Source organism: Pseudoliparis swirei, chromosome 17, assembly GCF_029220125.1.
Source record: "Pseudoliparis swirei isolate HS2019 ecotype Mariana Trench chromosome 17, NWPU_hadal_v1, whole genome shotgun sequence".
NCBI lineage: Eukaryota > Metazoa > Chordata > Actinopteri > Perciformes > Liparidae > Pseudoliparis > Pseudoliparis swirei.
The window spans coordinates 15481764-15503513 of record NC_079404.1 but is presented as its reverse complement, the minus strand read 5'-3'; the positions used below and the strand labels follow the sequence as shown (position 1 = coordinate 15503513).

The following is a 21750-nucleotide window of genomic DNA, read 5'->3' as shown; positions in this document are numbered from 1 at the left end:
GAATGGTCTGCACAGATTCAGCAGATCGTGCACACAACCTGCTGAAACTTCACAAGATGTCTTTGATCCCTTTATAGAAGGACACTGAGTTACACAATGCAATCATGGGTCTTTTCGAACACTTGTGAAGGGGAAAAGCCTGATTGGACTTTTAATTGACTCTTTAGGGTTGTTGTTTGTTATTATTATCCTTTGTTTCGTATAGCAATCATGTGGTTCCATAGTAATACTTGTGCACCCTTTATATACCAAAGCAACAGTGACAGACCTTTATAAAAACCTGGTCAGGATCAGTGTCACAGACTGGGTCAGAAAACCCATCTACGTCTACGTACTTTTCTTCTTGGTCCTTGTTTTGGTGTGAAAGATGTTTCAGCCACTCCTGGTGATAGAACTTGTTTTTCAGTATTTCAGTGGAGTGTTTTCAGCAGTGGGAGCCTCATGGCGGCGACAGCAGGGTGGCACTGTAAACAACCATCACACCTCTGTGTGAACGGGAGAGCTGATGTCAGCACAACTGAAAGTCTCCCTCCATCATGTAGCTACATGAGGCCCCAGCAGCATCCATCACTCCGCCTGCTGCCTCCACAGAGAGGAGCCTTGTCACCAGCAGAAAGCCTACAGCGAGGTGGCCAAGAGAAATGTTCATCATTTCGTCTTTGAACGCCAAGTCTGGCCTTGATCGTCACTAATGTTCGACGGTCTAACCAATTTTTCCCATGTTGATTTAATGCACTCCAACACAATGCAATATGTATTAACCTTCTCGGAGCATGCTTCATTGAGAGTTCTCTTTGTTCTCCTCTGATGCATTCATTCATCCCTTTGATATTCTGCTCATGGGATATTATACACAGAGCAAAGTCAAGCTGAAGTCACCCCACATATAGTCCATCCATCTTGTTGGCAGCCATCTGGCCGTATTATTTTGGGGAGGCTTAGACGCACGCCTCGCCACGAAAAGAGAAGACTTCTGACAACAAGCCATTCCTTGAGCTGCAGAGTGACCCGCCCGGCTGAGGGCCCCCTGACACCCGTAACAGGCCGTGTCACTTTAAATTGGTATCAAACAAAAACTTGATGGATGATCCAGAACAGATGATATTATGATAAGACTGAAACGAAAATGAAGGAGGGCGACAAAAGACCTGTCGGTTGTTGATCCCGAGCTCTGGGGCAGCAGTAGAAACCTGTACTTGCACTAAACTGATGAAAATGCTCAAATTGCATGACAAGAGGAAGTCTCGAGGACTTTGGGGGTGAACACCCCACACGGATGTGTCTCACTTGAATCACGGTGTCAACGTCCGCCCGGCAGACAGATGCTCGACAATGTCATTGGAGGAGTCAGACAGAAGATACGGGTCAGCTCGACCAGCCATTTCCAGAGCACAACATACATTACAAATCTGATCATGAGTTCACAGCTACAGCGTTGTGACATTGACTGCTCACCCGAGCTCCATCCAAGACACAGCCCCCCTTTCCAAAATAAAAATGAGTGACTGCCAGAGCCGCGATGTCACTGTCCGCATTTGTCCCCCATCAGTGCGTATAGAGCTGCTTCAACCAGGGGGCTGGGGCGTCCTTGAGACACTGTGATAGAGACCCCCCCCCCCCCCCCTCCACCCATTGCTGATACCTTGCGCCGGCCCTCGCTGCATCGGTGTCAGGAGCCCTGCAGCCAGGAAGCTAAAAAGGATGGCAGCCCCTTCCTTCCCTTCAGAACACAGATGAACCTGTGCCATGGGAGCAGCTGACAGGAATTTGACCCCTGGACTGATGACATTATGTGAAGGGAAATTTTGAATTACCTTTAAGCAGACATAATCTTGTCACCTTCATTGATCATCTCGTATCTACATTGATCAGCCACGGGAGGGGGGGGGGGGTTGGGGGGTTGGAAGGTGTTTGTAAAGTGCACACACAGGTCTACTTTTGTTGTGTTGTTATGTGTATGATGGTTTATTTGCAGCAACTGATCTCTCCCACCCCCATTGCTCTTTTTATTGTTTTTGTGTGTGCAAAAAAACCAAATAAACATTGAAGAAATCCTGTGTGCAGGCACAGCATGAGTAGTGAGTGATTTTATCCGATGCGCTGCGAGCTGAGCGGCCCTCCCTCTGGGCAGTTCAGCATTGCCTGACTAGGAAGAGAGCGAGGAGCTTGTGTGCTGTGCGTGCGTGTGCCGTGCGTGCGGGAGGGGAGACATTGTTCCTTGACGTCACCGCTCAGCCCAGCCTGCCGCTGCTCTCAAACACGTCTTTGTTATTCTTCCACTGGAAACCGGCCGTCCGCAAAACATGGAGCCCCACCCGCTGCCCCGCTGGAGCGGGGTGCGGGTCGCAAAGGTTCTCGCACATGTTGGGGGTGGGGGGGGGGGCAACATTTTTTACAGATGAATTACAATTTACTGCGATCAATGCTTGTATTGCTACAACACTTTTTTTTTTAACGATGGGATTATGCGAATTATGCTAATATGAATATCATAACGTCATTGCCTTTCATTTCTACCCTTATTACTCTTTTAGTAATGCAAATACAATATTATTATTACCATCATATTTAAATTATGAATAACATTTAGAGCACAGTCTAATTGATAAGATGATTGACAGTTGAACAATAAACTATTTACCTCATCGATTAATTGCTTTAAACATTTTTCTACACGAACAATGCACTTTAGGGAATTGTGATGGACAGTTTTCACTATTTTCTGATATTATTAACCCATGTGTTGCAGCTCTTTATGATTATTAATAGTGTATAACTGCTGTTGTGTACAAAGGCTATTGCCATATACGTGTTTTCTAAACATATGTTGCCAAATTGTTTAGTTTTTTAACTACACTTATTAACCAACAGCAACAACAACAACAACATACCTCATAAAATAAACGCTGCCTTGTAAACCGTGCACCTCAGAGGTAACCTGACTGCTGTGATTACAGCAGGCAGCGCTGCGTTGAAGCGATACAGAACCAGATAATAGCCAGATCCGCGAGCCGCAGTCCGCTCCAGTGTGAAACGTGCTGTTAGCGGCCCATTAGGGTGTACTTACACCTTTACGCTCAGTGTCCTTCCGCGGAAATCTAGGTCGCATTTTCTTACCGACCGCGGAGCACGGCTCTCTCTGGTAACTGAATAGCCAGTGTAATCTGACACTTCAACTTGCCGTGCTCTACGGTAGTTGATTCAGTCAGTCACTCACACCGTCTCCGGGGCTCTCGCGTCGTCTTTGTGAAGTGAATGCAGCGAGAGAGAGGAGCGCCGTAAACACGAGGTTTGGAGAAACAATACGCGGATTTGCCACAGAGGTCCGAGCTTGAGAGTAAGTTTCGCGCCCGGTTATTTGATTATTTTCGTTGTTGCAAAGCGAGGAGGTTTGAACGTGTGTGCGGGGTTTGCCCAAGGATGGGGTTTGCCTCCCGCTGGACCGACACTACCTGCTAACAATAGGGTGACCTCCTAGAAACCTTTAATAGCCGCCGATGAACTCGTGTCAAAGGGGGCAGGTTGTGGTTGCGTGGAGCGGGCACGGAGCGCGTCTCCGCGGTGGTATATCGCGACTCGCGTGTTCTGGATATCGCTTCTAGTTTCTGCCTGGTGTAAACGAGAAACAGTCAATGTGTCTGCAGGATTATTCCGTGATCGGTGCATGCATTTGTCTCAAGACACTAGATATAAATGTGTTAGTAACTCGGTGATGTGTGTGTGTGTGTGTGTGTGCGCGCATGTGTGTATTGTGTGTGAATGTGAATGTCTGGTCTTGGTGGATCAGCTGATGGATCGGTTGATGCTAAACTGAGAATGCATGTCACTGAGCTAACAGCCAGTAGTGTGAGAGGGCTTGTTGACACCCTTCAAGGATATTATGGGCTACCTGTTGTAATGCAATTAGCAGGCAAGTCCTTATGTTACTCTGCTGTGTGCTGGTCCTGGTGTTACAGCACCATGTAATGCACCATGTACTATATTGACCTGCACTGATAGTACTGATTTCAGTGATTAGATCCTCTCAGCGATCATTCAAAGATCAGTGGCTCCCACTGTGAGGTCATTGGGACCCCTCAGGGGCCCCTACCACGACTCAAGTGGGCTTTCTGGTGAGCTGAGAAATGATTAAATGGTACACAATACACATGCACTGTAACTATTTCTGCTAGATAATGCTCAGGTGTGAGTGTAATCTCAATGTTCCCTCTTCCTCCCCCCAACATTAATCTAGAGACATGGTTTCTTTTCCTTGACATGAAACAATCTGAATCCATGATAGAGGCCAGCAGCACCACATTTTTCAGTCCTCTTGCAGGAGAGGGTGCATGAGCTGCTCGACTCAGCGGAGCAGCCCTCAGCCTCAAGTTTGGCGGACCCTCCCCGTAAAAATTCCTCCCATCTGGATGTGAGGCTAGCCGGGGCATAGAAGGGGGCTCTCGACGGGAGGAGGTGGAGGAGGAGACTGCCGCTCTCTCATAACCGTGCATCCTGCTGCAGGACAGCTACACTTTTGGGGAAATAGAGCCTTAATCCTCGTTAGTGAGGCGCCGAAGTTAACGGGAGTGTGATTGGGAGCAAATCAGTTGCTGCCACTGTTCGAGAGTTGTGGAGCTTTTTTTTGCTATCTATGACTAACCCATATCTCACTGACTGTGCTACTATCCTGTTATCATAATGCAGGTGAGATAACATGCACATATAGGCCTGCTGTCACTGCAGTAAACCAGTTAGCACCTAAAAGCCCTGTTTCCTTAGAATTCTGACACGTTCTCATAAAAAAAAAAAAAAAACATTTTAGATTCACCACAGTCAGTATTTGTTGTAGGAGTATTGCATTGGATTGCAGGTGTTCGTGTTATTGTGTCCACTCCGTGTATGTCGGTCTAAGAGAGCGTGCAAACACATTTTTGGATGGGTGCACCCTACAGTGTCTCCCTCCTTGGCAATTTAAATTGGTGATGTAATGAAATTGTTTGAGCAGCAACACTTGTCAGCTGCACCACATTAATTAGTGCGGTTTGCTTTTTTCTTTCTTTCCCCTTGCATAAAGTGATCTCAGTAAAGCATGAAAAGGAGACACGCTCATTCAGACCGGGCTACCTGATCAATTGTGAAAGAAAGAGGTCAATGAATTAATGCCATCTGCAACTGTTTGAAACTTGGAAGTGTGTTTGTGTGTTCGTATGTGTGAGTCTTCTTTCCTTCTGTTGTCCCTCATGGGGCCTCTCTGCAGTCAGCCAGGCTGTGAGACAGAACAGAAGAGTGGCTGATTCCCTAAACAGACTAAAGGTTCCAGTACACTCACTTTGAAATCAAATTTGGACTAGTCTAAGAAAGTGCCCGGTGGCACACTGAGAGCGGATTGTCTGGCCCTCTCGGCCGTAATGTGAAGGAGGTGATACCGGAAATGTTCCGGGAAAACAGCTCATTTGTAAACAAGCCCAGAAAGGCATCACATGCACTGGCAGCGCGACGAGTCGCAGCTCACCACGAGGAAGAAGATGTATGTTTACGTGCAACAGCATGTTTGTTCTCTAAACCAAACAGTGAGACATAATAGAGAGATTACTCTCAGTGTTAGCCAATACGGCCATGGAATACTGGATATTTGTGTCAGTTCAAGGTCATGAAATAATTTTCAATAAATCCGGCAGCAACCATGTATATCACAAATTCAGATATCAGCTTTAAACACCTGCAGCTGTTCTCCAAACTCTCCAGGTGATCATTCCCAGAGAGCATTACAGTAGTGAGTGCCCCGTACTCTCGATCTCTGCGAAGTGCCGGACTAACACTGATTAGAAGTATCTACAGGAAAAACAACGAATTACTCGTGTCGGAGTAATTAGCTTTTTGTTACGCAGCAATTTACCATGTTGCACCTTCTTTGCTGCTATTCTATGTATCACCGCAGCTGCAGCCGGCTAAGTGCCACAAACCATGGGAATGCTAATCAATGTTTTGACAGCCTGACATTTCATCTAACGGTTCATGTTGGTTCGAGGAGTGCTGTGAAATACTTGCTGCCTGTTCACTTGACATAGATTGTTAGTCGGCCGGTGTCTCGCCATCAGCCCAAACCCACCCACTCATGTCCCTAGCAGAAGTCAGCCTTTGTTTCTGTCTGTCTCTCTCTTTCTGTCTCACTTGTGGTGCCAGTGCTTTTCATCTAGACCGAGTCTTTGTTTTCAAGGTGCCTATTTTGGTCTTTTAATAAGGAACAACTTGTGTTGCCTCAGAGCATTTTAAAGACAGCTTTTCAGAAAAAGCGCCTCAGAGGGAGTTGCAGCCTGACACGTTCAGTTTGAGCTGAGGTTTTGCCCTCGTGTCAGACACTTAACTACTTCCTAAACCCTGTTGTAAATCTAACTAAATGCTCGTGTTAAAATCTGGTAATTGCAGTGTAACTAATGAAGAGAAAATGAAGCACGCAGCGGATGTCACTCACCAGGCTGACGGACTGTGATGACATCAGCTCGGTACAGTTAGACAAAAGTGGGCGGACATAAGGGGGCAGGGATAAGAAGACCTCAATGCCACATGCCAGTCACCGCTGCCCGTCAAGCTGCAAACCTTGCCCCGTGGCCGGGCCTCTGGCGGGTCCACTCAGTAGAAGTCGTAGCGTGCAGCATTGTTTGGTGACAAAATGGAGAGAACTGTTGCTTGTGCTGCGTTCAGGTGTGTGAAACCGAGCGATGCTGTTCAGGAACATTTGCACTCGGCAACACTTTTTCTTGAATATAGAGAAAACGTATTTATATACACTACCGTTCAAAAGTTTGGGGTCATCCAGACAATTTCGTGTCTTCCATGAAAACTCACTTATATTTCTCAAATGAATTGAAAATTTAATAGAAAATATAGTCAAGACATTGACAAGGTTAGAAATAATGATTAATATTTGAAGTATTAATTTTGTTCTTCAAACTTCAAGCTCAAAGGAAGGCCAGTTGTATAGCTTATATCACCAGCATAACTGTTTTCAGCTGTGCTAACATAATTGCACAAGGGTTTTCTAATCAGACATTAGTCTTCTAAGGCGATTAGCAAACACAATGTACCATTAGAACACTGGAGTGATCGTTGATGGAAATGGGCCTCTATACACCTATGGAGATATTTCATTAGAAACCAGACGTTTCCACCTAGAATAGTCATTTACCACATTAACAATGTACAGTGTGTATTTTTGATTAATGTTATCTTTATTGAAAAAACAGTGCTTTTCTTTGAAAAATAAAGACATTTCTAAGTGACCCCAAACTTTTGAACGGTAGTATATATATATCCCACTTCTTACAAGATTTCCTTCAAGTTATTCATATTGATCTGGTTTACATAGATTTTTGCGATTGGTATTATTAATTATGTGCTGTATCTTTGCCAGTTGTGTTGTTGACAGATATCGGTTTTAAGTGGCATAAGACAGACACAACATCAACTAAACTCCTGCTTCTGGAGAGCCTGTCCCTTCAACCTTCAGCGCTCCCAACATCAGGGATACGCGGCAGTCCTCTAAGTGCTTTTTACTTTTTTGGAGACAAGTGAGCGAAACGGAGTGCAGAGAGGGAGAAAGTGAAGAGAGAAGTTGCTGGTCCACCTCTGTCCCCGCCTCATGCATGTTTGATGTGATGTTCTTTGAGAAACGAGTGCAGGGGACGTCACAATGGCCATGTCTCGTTCCCATCCGTCGAGAGGCCGGTGCCCTTGAATCATAAATGACACCCGGCCTCACCAGGAACAATATGAGAGTCGGAGCCCGCACAGGAGGAACAAAATGTTCCCTCTATCCATCAATCCATTCGCCCACTGCTGCCGCCTGCACTCAAGACTTCTCACCATCGCAAGCAATTACCCTCACTTCTTTTGATTTATTTTTTCACTGCTGATGAAATCCTCACAGAGTCTGTCTCTGCTCTGCGTTGTTGAGGCAGAGGGAGAGAAAACAGAAGCAATAGAGAAGAAAAGAGATAGTATGTGTCTGAGTGAGTGGCGTTGGCGTGTGTCTGTTTGGCTTGTAAATCCTGTTTAAGCTAAACAAACTCATTGTCCTCATCCTCAAACTGCTCTCTGTGTGTGTGTGTTGAGTGTGTTCCCCCCCCTCCCTCCTTTCTCGTCTCTCTGCCTCCCCTTTTGAGTTGTAAGTACAGTCACTAATTAGTCCCCTCTCTCTCTTCATGCTGGGTCAGTGGGTTTACGGTTTCAGCGCTGATCTGCTGTGTTTGCCTTGTCTCTCCTGATGCCGAGCATGCCTGCAAGCCAGCGCAGACCGCAGCTACCTCCGAGAGGTCTTCGCACCTTACACAGCGTCCCACGCGGGGTCATCTGCCAGACAGCCACTCACGACTGTACTCATGCAGCTTGCCCGGCGTTTGAATCCAAGCCAGGTATTAGACAAACCAGTCCGGCGAAGAGCTGTACCGGCTGTGTTGAGTACATAAGTTAAAACCTGTTCGATCTACAAACAAGAGCAATGCATCCTGAACAGGACTTTAGATAATGTGAATTTGTTTTTACGCACGCTGTAAGAAACACGAAGCTCATAGCCGGCAGTGAATCTTCTTCTAAAGATAATACGCCACGCGCTATGTTTATAATATAATTTGTGCTATAAATGGCCTCTTGTCTCGTCGGCACTGTTTTCTCTGAGAGTGTGTGGTGGTGTTGATTTTCTGGTCGAGGTTGCGTGGGAGATGAAGAGTGATGGCAGAGATTCTCTGAAGGCGGTCGAATTGTCTTCAACATGGCCTCCGGGGATACATACTTTCTTGTTTTCTGACAAAGTAAATTAACTAGGATTCACTAATGCAAAGGGACGGCATTTATTCTTCGCCTGCAATGTCAGTTATGAGCTGGAGAGGGAGTCATGTAATATCTGCACTCACACAACACTAATTCTTTCACACGCATGGAGTGCAAAGGCTGAAATGTGGTGGATATTGAATAGAAGCTTTCATTAGTCTTCGCTGAATATGATAGGAATATATTTTTGACAGTGAGGTTTCTGTTTTTAGGCAGGGAGGAAGGGCCTGCACTAGATGTTGGTTTTTCAGTTGTACTTTGGGTCTGTCTATGAAGCCGGTCGTGGTTGTTATGGAGAGCCCCTCAAATCATATTTGCATATCATCTTGAGCTCCACTGCCCTGCTAAGACTGTTTTCTTCAAGACAGAAAAAGTCTATCACTTTGTGCAATGTGTATTCCTGCTCGGTGCCCTCTCCTCAAGTTTGACACTGGTCAGACCAGACTGTTTCCCAGGGTTCTAAGGAATAAACATCGCTTTCATTTTCCCGCCTGGGCGGCTCAGATAAACGGGTATATTTTCAACCTCTGCGTGGATAAACCAACAGCAGTGAGAGACGGGCTGGCGTGCCGGGGCCGAGCTACAGTATTGGCTTCACAGAAAGAGGGATGGAGATGGTAGGGATGTGATGATGAGTAAAACAAATATAGAAGTCCACTTTATTAAACAGCAATCTCAGCAATTTATAATATGTGGTGGAAAGTACTATAACTGGCTGCAGGCCTGACTTTGCAAAATATCACAAACATTATCTGCAATCGCACTGCAGATAACCCGTCTCCCTCGTTTATCCGTGGTCTATTACAGGGGCAATGTGTTTCACCACCTTTTTTTTTCTAATCGCCCCCTCTTACAACAATGTCCTCCCAGCAAAAGCTAAGCCACGTTGGAAGACGTCATTTATCATATCAATAATGAGACCAGGCTAATCGTGTGTATTCTGGAGACAGCTTTGATACACTGCTTGGAGCTTGCCAGGGATCAGCCTCTAAACAATGTTTATCATTGTCTCCCAGGGCTCTTTAATTATCTGTCAAACATTATTGACAAAACGGCAAGGGTCCCTGTGTTTTATGATTTTTTTTAAAGGATGCTGGGTTGCTATTCAAACACATCTGCACTTGAGGGGTAATAAAGTTAAGAGATTTTAAATTGTATACATTTTGTGTGTGTATATAAACTGATAATAATAATAATAATAATCATTTATTTTATATAGCGCTTCTCAAGTCACCCGAAGTCGCTTTACAGAGTCCAGTAGTCATACACACACAGTCATCCCGGTGGTGGTAAGCTACATCAGTAGCCACAGCTGCCCTGGGGCAGACTGACGGAAGCGTGGCAGCCAATCAGCGCCTACGGCCCCTCCGACCACCACCAACATTCATTCACATCCATACGACCGGGGTGAGGCTGCGGTGCATGTCTTTATGATGGTGGGGGAAACTGGAGTACCCGGAGGAAACCCACGCAGGCACGAGGTGAACATGCAAACTCCACACAGAAAGGACCTGGAACGACCGGGACGACCGGGATTCGAACCCAGGGCCTTCTTGCTGTGAGGCGACAGTGCTAACCACTGAGCCACCGTGCTGCCCTGATCATGACATGTATTCCCAATTAACATTATCTATTTACTTTCACTGAAATAGTTTTGTTGAGAATCTTTTTTTTCCTATATCGAGCATTTTTTAAACATTTTGTAGAAATGTAAAAAAATATGAGCAATGAGTGAGGAGCTCACGGTGAGGGAGAGACAGTGACTTTCATCAGATCCAGATCTGATGCTGCATTTATTTTTGCAATTCCGAAAACTGTTTAATGTCTTAGTGACAAGAAGAGGGATGGTCTGTCTGAAAAATATGTCTATCTCACACCTACATCTTTTGGTTGAGTCATGCCGAATCATTTTGATTCTGACTGAAAATATCTCATCAACTATGAGATGGATTGGACATATAATAGTGTACAGCCATTTATGGTTCCCACAGGATGGATCCCAAAGACGCTGGTGCTCTTCTGGCTTTTCTTCTGAAGCTTACCACACGGTTGAGCTTTTTGGTTTTGACGGAAATGTCTCTTCAACCGTTTTGGTGATTTGCCATGACATTCTCTGCACACATTAAATCCAGCCTCGGGTTCCATTGTAATCCTTTTGGTGATTCCCTGACTTTTCATGAAGCGCCAAACATCAGGTCAACATTTTAATTTGTCCAATACTTTGGTTTCTGACCAAATACCATCAAAACTAATTATATTCCTATGAGCATCAGCTGCGCTTTGTGTTCAATGCTAATAAGCAAATGTTAGCATCTTAAAGATGGTACACATTGTTTTCTTCGTCATGTAATTGTGAACATGTTAGCACGCTGACGTTAGCGTTTAGCTGAAAGCGCAGCCTCATAGTGCAGCTAGCATGGCTTTGGTCTCTTAAGCTTGTTTTATTTAAAAATATGTACCTCAATTTGTGTAAGACTTTTATCACTCAATGAGAAAGTTTATTTTGAAAAAATGTGAAAAAAACGATTTTTCCAAGTAACTTTTATTTTGAAAACATCCTAAATTTATCAATCGAGTACATTTTCATTCAGTATAAAGAAGTAATGGAACTTGTTTGGCGCTCCTCTGTGTCTGCTCTTATCCCAACAACTACAGCGTATGCACATGAGCAGCATTTAATGCAGTCAGAACACATCTCAGCCGTATGCTCTCACAGCCGCCCTGTAACCTCAACACGGCTCCCCAGTGGAAGCTGAACGGCATCTGTTGACATTGTTAAAGATACATGTGAGGGCATCCCACGTTTCATGTCTGTCTGATATTTAGAGGAAGGGGGAGGGGGGAGGTAGGTAGGTGGGGGAGGGGGTGGGGGGGGTTGCCTGTTACTCAATATGTGTGGCTACAGTCTGAATGGATAAACCCCCCAGACGTCAAATCAACATGATTGTATAACAAGAGAGGAGGTGTGTCTTATTGATAGTTGAATGAAAGCACCTTTGCTATTCTGTATGGTTGTGTGTGTGTGTGTGTGTGTGTGTGTGCGTGTGAGAGAGAGAGAGAGCGCAAGACAAGGAGGTGGGGGTAGTAGCAGCAGTGTTGGCTTGGGGTGAGGTCCTGCCCTGATTTTCTCTGGAATTCCTTTGTTTTTGCAAGCCAGAAAGGGGGAAACTGAATCTGTGCTGCCCGAGGGTCTCTGCTCCTTGAGAACTCTCCGCACACATCTCTCGGCTGCCAGCGCTGATGGTTTAAAGGGTGGCTCTGTTTTCAAAGCTCGAAACAGCCAAGGTGTTTTTCACCTTCTAGAAAAAAATGAAGAGGGGAAAGAAAATGGGGACTGCACCAGGCAAACGCGTCTCGGGCCAGCAGGAACTGATCAAACATACATTTCCAAGCTCCATATTTCAGGGCCACGGAAATGAAAGTTAAATGTAGATCCTGTCACTCAGGGCACGAACAATACTTTTTAGGAATATGGATGGGAAACACAAGCAGAGAAAACACTATTAAAAAAAAGGAATAATAATAGTGTTTTTCATGATTCTCCTTTGCAGATTAATAAGTGTTTTTAATCGTGTTTCAGGGCCACTGGAGGAGCCAAGGCTGCTATAGAAATGTCAGCTGCTCCTGCATGCTGACAATTTCACTTAACATTCATGGCCCATTAAGTTTGATAAACCTTGGGTAATAGTAAAATATGTACAAAGGTATCTGCGTTTTACTGCCACAAGTTTTCCGTGACCAGATCCTTATCTGGTGGGCTGTCGCTTTAAGTAACTAACTTCCACAAAGCAGAGCTTTTCCCTCTCGTGTGAAGGGGGCTCGTGTTGAGCGAGGGGGGAATTGAATAGGCTTGTTGCCCGCCCTATTGAGCCAGCCTTATTCTTCGCTGTCCCCTGCAATGGGGTGGGGGTCGGGAGGGGGCTCAAGAGAGGGGAAGTGGCAGAGGAAAGGGGAATAGGAGAAGGGCTTGGAGGCCTGGTCACGTGAGCAATGATAGTGTTCGTGCTTGTCCCTTTCAGGCTGTCACAGTAAATCTGTTTGACTTGTCACTTTGTAAATCATTACGAAGGCTAAAAGCCTCTCTATTGGATTGTGGTGGAAGAGGGGAGGCGGCAGGTTTCCTTTGTGCCGGATTGACGATGATGATAATCAAGTTTGTTTCTGGCCATCCTGCTATGAGGCTATAATTAGCTCCCTTCTTCTCTCTTCTCATCTTCTTTTAGGCGTGTTGCTTCTCAAAGCAAAAGAAAAGTGGAAGAGGTCATATGTTGAGTTTTGTGTAGAGGCATCAATGGCTGCTGAACACTCTTCTTTAGTTGTATCGCCATCCTACTGTAGATTCAGACACGGGAGGGGGGCTTGTGTGTTTTTTCTTCTGCCCCATGCAGAAGTTCATTATTCAGTCAGAGTGGGACTGCCTCCCCGCCGTCGCTAATGGTGATGAAGTGCATGTGAGGTCTCCTGTTCCCCCCTCAGGTCAGTCAGGGAGATAGTCACAGCCTGAGGTATGTCTAAACTTGTCGTGTCACTTTCTGAAAAAACTGGTTGCTGCCTGACAGAAACACGACAGAGTGGATGGATCATGTCCAGCTGAGGAAGTCTGCGTCGTCTGACGTCTGATTTCTGAGGGCAAGCTCTCCTCACGGCCCTCTTCTCTTCCTCGCTGGTCTTTTTTCTCTCTCTTCCTTTTTCACGCCGTCCATTTCCTCCTCTGTGCCGACCCCGTTCTCACCTCTGTTCTCCCCACCACCACCACCTTGTTCCTTGGTGTGTGTGCCAGCAGCACTCACGCCTGGAACAGAGCGCCATGGAAGACATCTGTCGCACCGTGTCCCTGACCTGATCTGTGGCTCGCAGCGTCGGGGTCATGAAGAGTAGCAGCCGCCCGTCCCATATCGTGGGAGACAATCTGAGAACGCCATCTCTGTATTTTTGGTCTTCCTGTATCTTTCTCTTTCTATGTTTCTGTCATTAAAATGCACATTGCGCACAGCCGCCGCACACACTCACCAGGGTAATAAGCCGTTGTTGCTGTTTGGAGCGTCTGTCGTTTGGACGGTGCACGTCAAACGGGGCTGGCGGTGTCCCATGGCTTTCTGATGAAGCTCTTTCTCAGACTCGTAGGTGCAGAGAGCAGAGCGAAACGTCAGTTTTATCAGGCCGTTCATCAGCCGCAATGATGTGCAGATGATCTGAGAGGAGGATTTTGACAGTTAAACTGGATCTTTGTGCCTGGGGCAGAGCCATTAATGACAAAACCAATGACAGAATGAATAAAGGGGGTTAATTGTTCGGTTGTGTGAGGAAGAGTGTAACTGTGGATTGACATACACAGTGTCTGCCAAGTAGTTTGATACTTCTCATACCTTCTTGAGAGAGTAATGGCAGCATATTGATCCCACTGAGTGTTTTGACATTTATTGGTGTTGCAGTTACAGCTTTCCCCTCAAAACGGGTGAGTTCATGCCAAGTGACAAGACTGGTAAATACTCGGCTCAGATGTTAATAGGAAATTGGGAAATGTTTGAGAGGGTGTTTCTGCACGTTGTATCCCATTAGCTACAAATCAAATGCACTGTATTTTTAATTATTTTCTCACATTCTCAGACGGATACCTTACCTTCCAGACTGACATTTGTTTCTGTTCGGTTCAGAAAATAATTAACTAGCAGAGACTTGAAACTGGTTTGAGATAGGCAATCCATCACAATACACACATTTGTTATGTTGCCCTTAAGTTATGTTATCTGAACATACTGATGCAGTTGACAGCAGAGAGTAATAACTCATCCTGGTGAGTTGAAGATTCTACAGCGTCAGAAATGTTAGACTATTTTTTTAAAGCAGGAAACAACGACATTCTCTGGCTCATTTTCACATCCGTGTTTACTCACTTGCCATTCTGATCTGATTATCTGGCAGCTTGTCGGTGAAAAGCATTTCAGCATTTGACTGTCAGCTCTCAGATGTCAGAAGTTTTGAAAATAGTTTCAGGTTGAAACTAAGATACCATACAACTGGCCCTGTGCGATCACGGAACAGGCTCATGGAACAGAATCATGGAACAGAATCAAGGAACAGAATCACGGAACAGGCTCATGGAACAGGCTCATGGAACAGGCTCATGGAACAGAATCATGGAACAGGCTCATGGAACAGAATCACGGAACAGGCTCATGGAACAGGCTCATGGAACAGAATCACGGAACAGAATCACGGAACAGAATCATGGAACAGGCTCATGGAACAGAATCACGGAACAGACTCGAAGCTCAGCAGAGAACACGAGTCAAAAAACAGGAAGTTGGTTCAAAGGTTGTCACCTTTTTCACCCCTCATGAGTTTGCAGGTATGACAAGGGAAAGACAAGCACAATATATGGGGGGAAACAGGTGCATTAGACAGTAACGATACAAGCTTGGCTGAGGGCAGGTGCAGGGAATTAACCAATCAAGGAGAAAGGAGTGGCTGAGGGCAGGTGAAGGGAATGAAACAATCAAGGAGACAGGAGTGGCTGAGGCCAGGTGAAGTGAATGAAACAAACAAGGAGACAGGAGTGGCTGAGGGCAGGTGAAGGGAATGAAACAAACAAGGAGACAGGAGTGGCTGAGGGCAGGTGAAGGGAATGAAACAATCAAGGAGACAGAGGCGACACAGAGAAAAAACACAGAACAGGGTGTTACAACTAGGAGGGATTTTACATTAGAGCACCAGATCTATGTAGGTCATATAGTGGCATCCGTAAGGAATTGAGTTACAAGTTATTCACAGTACAATTATGTAAGTTTATACTCTATTTAAGTTGATTGTCAAGTTGAATTGATGGGCACCAAAGGCTGTCTGAAAGGCAGGGAAAGGAAACTTGAAAGGAAACCTCTATAAACATCTGGTGCTTTGAAAAATGGTTGGTGGATAATCTTCAGGATGTCTTGTAGTTAAGAGGCTCAACATGCAAAACCTCTTGCCTTATGATCTGACGATTGACCATTTTTCTAACTGTGGCACGATAAAATGACATTCCCATTCTTAATTCAAAGCTCTGATTGGCATTGTTGTTTCCTGCAGTCAGTGAGCACAACACCTTTTAATCACTGAAAGAAATCCCAGATTTGGGCAGTGTTTCAGAGGTCTTAAAACATCCTACAACACCAACGGTATGGTCCTTTAACACAAATCAGTTGACCAATTTGATTAGCCCAAAGCCGTAGGAATACTTTACAAAGCTCCTGAGTCATCGAATCTGATTCTGCTTTGATTCAGCTCATCTAATGAGAGTCGGCAGAGTCACAAAGTATAAGGCAAGCATGTGTAATGAGCAGATTAGTCCCCTTTAGTTCGCCTCTCCCCTTTCAAAACCAATATCTTGACATCTTGTTTACTTGGTATGAATCCATGAGATGGAAATCAGGCCCAGATTAAATAAATGACACACAGCTGTTATCTTTTGAAGGATAATTGACCTGTGACACTTAGTTGGCAGGAGCCCAAGCCCATCAGGATCTGAATGTAAATGCTTCCTCAAATGCAAAGAACAGTAAGATCAAAAATAGATATTTACATAAAAGTCATAACAAAGAGGTTATACTATGAGTTCATATTCACTGTATAGACCAGCCCTTCAGTTGCATTGCTGCGCTGGTTTAGCAGTAGAACATATGGCCATACAAACCCGAGGCCAATGTACAATTTAAAGACATTTAAAAAACATAACGCTGCAAAATTCAGATAATGTTCATAAAGTAAATATTAGCTTTCTGGCTCTGTGTATGAATTCAGTTCACTTACAGTACTATAGCCATGTTTACACTGTAATAATAACTATTTAATAGTTTTGTGCTCAATAACACCCCATTCAGTGACTACATAATATCTCCCACAACTACCTTTGTAGCTTGTATAGGTTTTTATTGGCTCCAACTGTATTCTACAATTAGTCCATTCACTTTTGATTATTAGACAAATCATTGTAAATATTTATAAAAAAAGGGGAAATTCAAAAAAGAAATAAAGAGCTCAAATTCTAATAGTGTAAAACAGAGTAAACCATAACATTCTTCAATTTGAGAAGTTAGAACCCGCAAATGTTTACATTTTAATCAGGCTAGCTGGCTTTCGGGATGACTGGCAGATGGACATTCCACCAATTTTGTCCAGATTGTATTATTTCAACAACGATAGGATGGATTCCCATGATATTATGTTACAGATGTTCTTGTCTCTTCAGGGTGAATTCTATGTTTGATGATCTCCTCAATCGTTATCATCAGGTGGAAATTGTAATTGTTCATCCTGTGGTTTATGATTTGCAAAGCTAATCAACATCATTGTTCTTTGTTTTGTGTGCTAAATTGCAGATGTTTGCATGCTAGCATGTTAAACTAAGATGGTACAACATGGTAATCAAACATGCTAAACTTCATCACATTAGCTTTGTGAGCATGATCAACGTGCACTGCTGTGCTTCACAGCCTCAAAGAGCTGCTATCATGGCTGTACACTCTTAGTCTTGTTTCTTGTCAATAACTTGAATATTAAAGTCAGTCAAAAACTTTCCCGCCCGTCCATGAAGCAACTGATCATTCCAGCGCTGTATGTCAGCAGCATATCTCTAAATTGTGTTTATAGAAGAGCAGATAGTTGTGTCCTAAATCCAGAGCCTGCTGCACCATAACTCCTCAAACTAGAGGACTTGTGCCCTGTCTGCACGCATGTTATGCAGCAGCCTAGAAAAGGTGTTTTATACTGATGACAGGCAAGGTCGGGCCAGTGAAACAGGACAGTGCGAGTGTGTGGTTGGGGATGGGGGAGTTGCTGAAGGAGGAAGGGAGGGAGAGAAAGTGAAAGAGAGTATCACTGCAGCTCTCCCGCTCCTCAACTGCAGCTACAAATCAAACGGGACGAGACGCTGCTGGCACTGCGCCATGACACTGATCACTGGCACACAGAACAATGTCAAAACCATCTTGGTGGGTAATTAGGAATACTCTATCATTTCTGCTATCACTTAGCTGCTGCGCTCATGTAGTCTAGTGTGTTCATGATGTGCACGAGGCGCCTGAGGCTGTGGGAGCAGATGCTGCAGCGATACAAGTAGCACATTTTACACAATGTAACCCAAGCTGGGTGGTGGACTTTGAGATCCAAGGATCTGTGCTGATCCCTTAAAGTCAGTAAACTCTAGCTGAATCTGGTGGTTGTGTTTGTGCGGCTTTAGGTGCACGTGCAGCACTGTGTGTAACCTTGTGGTTGTTTTTAAAGGGTAACATCAGTGTAACGGCTCTTTGTGAGTGTCGCCGATGCACATCGCGTCCTGGATGACTTTGACCAGGCAGGCCTCGCAGCTCTACAGAGCAGAGCGAGCCAGATGGATCGCGCTTTAAACAGCTCTGCATATAAGGCAAAGAGGGAAAGAAAGAAAAGACGCTGCGGTTGGCAGGCTGTTTCCCCCTGTGATTTAAACATTTAGAATTATCCCATTAACCCTCATCACTCACAAGAAGACCTCAGCTAAAATGCCTACTTTTACACTTACGCCGTGAACAATTTTGCAATTTGTGCCGTTATTATCCTAATTTGCGCACGGGAAAATGAGAGACGGGGAGAGCACATTGTGTGCCCTTTGATTAAGTGGGATGTTTGAATGTGGGCCCTCAACCTTCAAGAGAGATTTGATACTTGAGGGGTTGAAGTGTTTTTGATGGAAACTCCATTAATGATTGATAACAGGAGGAGGGCGGTTAAAAATCTCCCTGCTCCAGCACCATCAATTATTAAAAGCTCTCTTCTTGCATTTTGGTGGCACATAAAATATCAGTCACCATCTTGAAATCTTGAGTTGATAATATGTCAGAGGAATTAGGGCTTTGTATTGATTTCTTAAAGCGCTCCTCATCCGGGGCTCACGTGTTGTGCATTTTAAAGGTGATGCTTGCAACAATGAGCATCGGCTTGTTGTTTGGCAGCTGTTCTCATCAAAGGAAAAGCTTCTAAGACACACTTTTTTAAATTCTCATTGATACTATGACACGCTTATGTTTTATTAATCGAATGAAAATATATCTAGAACGAAAATAGCGCGGCTAAGTTTAGATATAGGGTTAGATAGACACATAGATGTGTACCGTGACTTGCCAAATACACTTACTCTAATGTTTACAGTTCATCTGTCCTGCAGCCTCAGGTGGTAGTGGCTAAAATGCTGCTGCTCTTCTACACTCATCTTGAGATGGTTGTGTGCCAGACAATATCCCGTTTAATAGCCAGAAGGATTCAGCCCGTCTTCACGCTGAAGCCCCTCTCACGCGGCACATGTGGAGTATGATGTCGAGGGGCCGAGTGGATATCTGAAGTGATGCTGGAGAGTCGTGTCAGCCAGCATACGAGTGCGTGTCAGTGCAGCAGTGGAGGTCCTCCGGAGCCGAGTGCCGATTTGCGTTGCATCACGACGAGCTGACAGGCCAGCGGACTTCTCTGTGTCATCGCCATGGCTCCTGTTAAGTTGTAATAGTTTATTTTGATTACATCTGCAGAGGTCTTATGTTTTAAATTAATACATATAGAAAGATATTATAATAGAAAATATTAGGGAGAATATTGATATTGTTATTAATGTATTATGAAGCATAGGGGTAATGTTTACTCTATGCAAATATAAATGGCAAGTATTAATGTATATTGCATGAGAGTGACTGTATGTTAGTATTATAGATTGACGAGGCCGGTTGAATTCCGTGAAGTGACTTACAATAACGGACTTTTATTGTGAAGGTGACTTTAATGCGGACAATAACAAGACGGGACTCTTATTGTGAAAGCGACTGGACCGGAAGTGACGTTTTCGACCGGGGCCATGAGGAGATGAATCTCCGTGTTTTAGAGGGACCGCCCTCTTTCCACAGGTATCGGCGAGGCCGCGAGGCTGAGCTCCCGGGAGGAGCCGGGAGCCGGGACACGAGGAGAGCGCCTTGAATGTTTGTTTTACACTTCCTGCCATTAAATGTTGATAACTTAATCCACGCGCGTCCGGAAGCCTGTTTTCCATCATCTGCGAAGTGCCCAGTTTCGGAATACTCTCAAGACTCTACACTCCCATCAGCCCTCGCAGAGGGAATTCTCTCCTAAAGCATCCCTGTACTTCCATACAGGAGACCTGATTAAGTAATTATACAGTTGTGGCTCAAAGTGTACCAAGGCGGCTCCAAGGCACGCAAGAGTAGATGTTTTCATGACGCTTCAATTGGTTGCACAGCCTTTCTGAGGGTAATGATTATTGGCTCACATGAGAAAATGCCTGGAAGCGATTTCATTTGACAATGCTGCTCTTTTTTTCCCTCCGTCATCTGAGTGACACCCTTATTTACCGGTGTCAATATTAAAGTTATTCATTGACTACAAATTGAGTCCTGCAGCACGGTGTGTGCATTTTCTTTTGTCCCTTCCGGTAACAACACCCCCAGTCTCTTAGCTGAGAAAATAAAAATGCTCCCCGAGATATGAAACTGCACATCGGGAGATGGAAGGACGTAAAGACGGAGATGGACGCTGGCAGTAAATGAAAAGAAACAGCAATAAAGCGACGGCGGCTCTTATCCTTCCCCTGATCGACATGTCACGTCACAGCGGCGAGGCGACCGCGCGCTGCCCATCTTGTGTCAACAGTCACGTATTTACATAAGCTGTTTCCCGTCGGCCGCGGCTTCTTTCCCGAGAGCACCAGGAGCCGTGATGGTGAGGCGGTGTGATTAGATTTACAGATGGAGATTAATGCTAACAGAGGTAATAGCACCAAGGCATACATCACAACAAAGAGGCTGGAAGCACTGCGCTTGACCTTTTGAATGGTGATAATGATGCCGGAGTCAGATGCGCCGCGACTGCGGCTGCAGCGCCAGCGTGCTCCAGTTTAGACGACGCTGTCATAAACGCAAAATGTGTGTGTGTGTGTGTGTGAGTGTGTGTGTGAGTGTGTGTTTGTGGTGGGGGGTTAATCGATGGGATGGTCAACACTGGAGTGCATTGAGATGAAAGTGACAGCATGTACGAAGCTGTCGGAACATGAAGCGCTACAAAATGAATAAATGAGGTAGAGTCTGTGCACACACACACACACACACACACACACACACACACACATACATGTAGCCACAGGCTGATACCTGCCACTCAGGCTCTTTCTCTAAGCGGGAAGTGAGACCTGTCTGTCTATTTGTCTGTCTCCCTGTCTGTCCTGGCACCGCAGAGCATCAGCGGGTTTATTAGCAGAGTCCCATGGCTGCCACTGATAAGGCCTGTATGGGTGCTGCTGCCTCTGACAGCGCCGCCTGCCTGCGCGACAAACACAAGTGGCCTGGCCGGGGGATTACTGCCTGCTGCCATTTCTGCTGATGCCTTTCTTTACGTTATCCTCTCCAGTCAGATGTGCTGCATTTGAATAACTTGGCTGATGTTGTAGAAATAGAACTCCTCGAAGTCGGCACCTGCATACAAATGAGGGCGCGCGGACAAAGTGCTCACTCGCTCGCTCACACTCACAAAACACACATTTAGACGCTCCTGGTTTAAAAGCTTCCCCTTTTTCTTCCCTCCTGCTACTGGCCACAACTGGTTATTTACATGCTCTGTCACTTACTGGGAGGAGTGATGCTGATGGGTTAGGAGGCTCACTAATCCACTCTGCCGTTGTCATTAGAGAGAAGCAAACAGACTATTACCACCTCCTCCTCTCTCTGCTCATCATAAGCCTGCCTGAACCCCACACACACTTGCGAGCGCACACACACACACACAAACACACACACACACACACACACATACAGCTGTGATGGAGAGTGCCTCTTGTTTCTTTAGCGCTACTGAGTGGAGCCCTGCTTTGGTAATTGATCCTGTTTGGTACATGGGGAGGGGAGAGAGAGAGTGAGAGGGAGGCCCTAAGTGTTGTCAGTTTGC

The 21750-nt window shown here is 45.2% G+C and overlaps 1 protein-coding gene across 4 annotated transcripts in view; it reads left to right on the top strand.

The window, feature by feature from the left end:
* Window positions 1-3207: 3207 nt before the first annotated feature.
* The window catches only part of zmiz1a (zinc finger, MIZ-type containing 1a), a 104779-nt gene continuing 86236 nt past the window's right edge, over window positions 3208-21750 (top strand). For all 4 annotated transcript variants that reach the window (XM_056435317.1, XM_056435318.1, XM_056435319.1 and 1 more), the window contains exon 1: window positions 3208-3337. The gene's annotated coding sequence lies outside the window, so the exon portion shown is untranslated. The remainder of the gene's footprint in view (window positions 3338-21750) is intronic.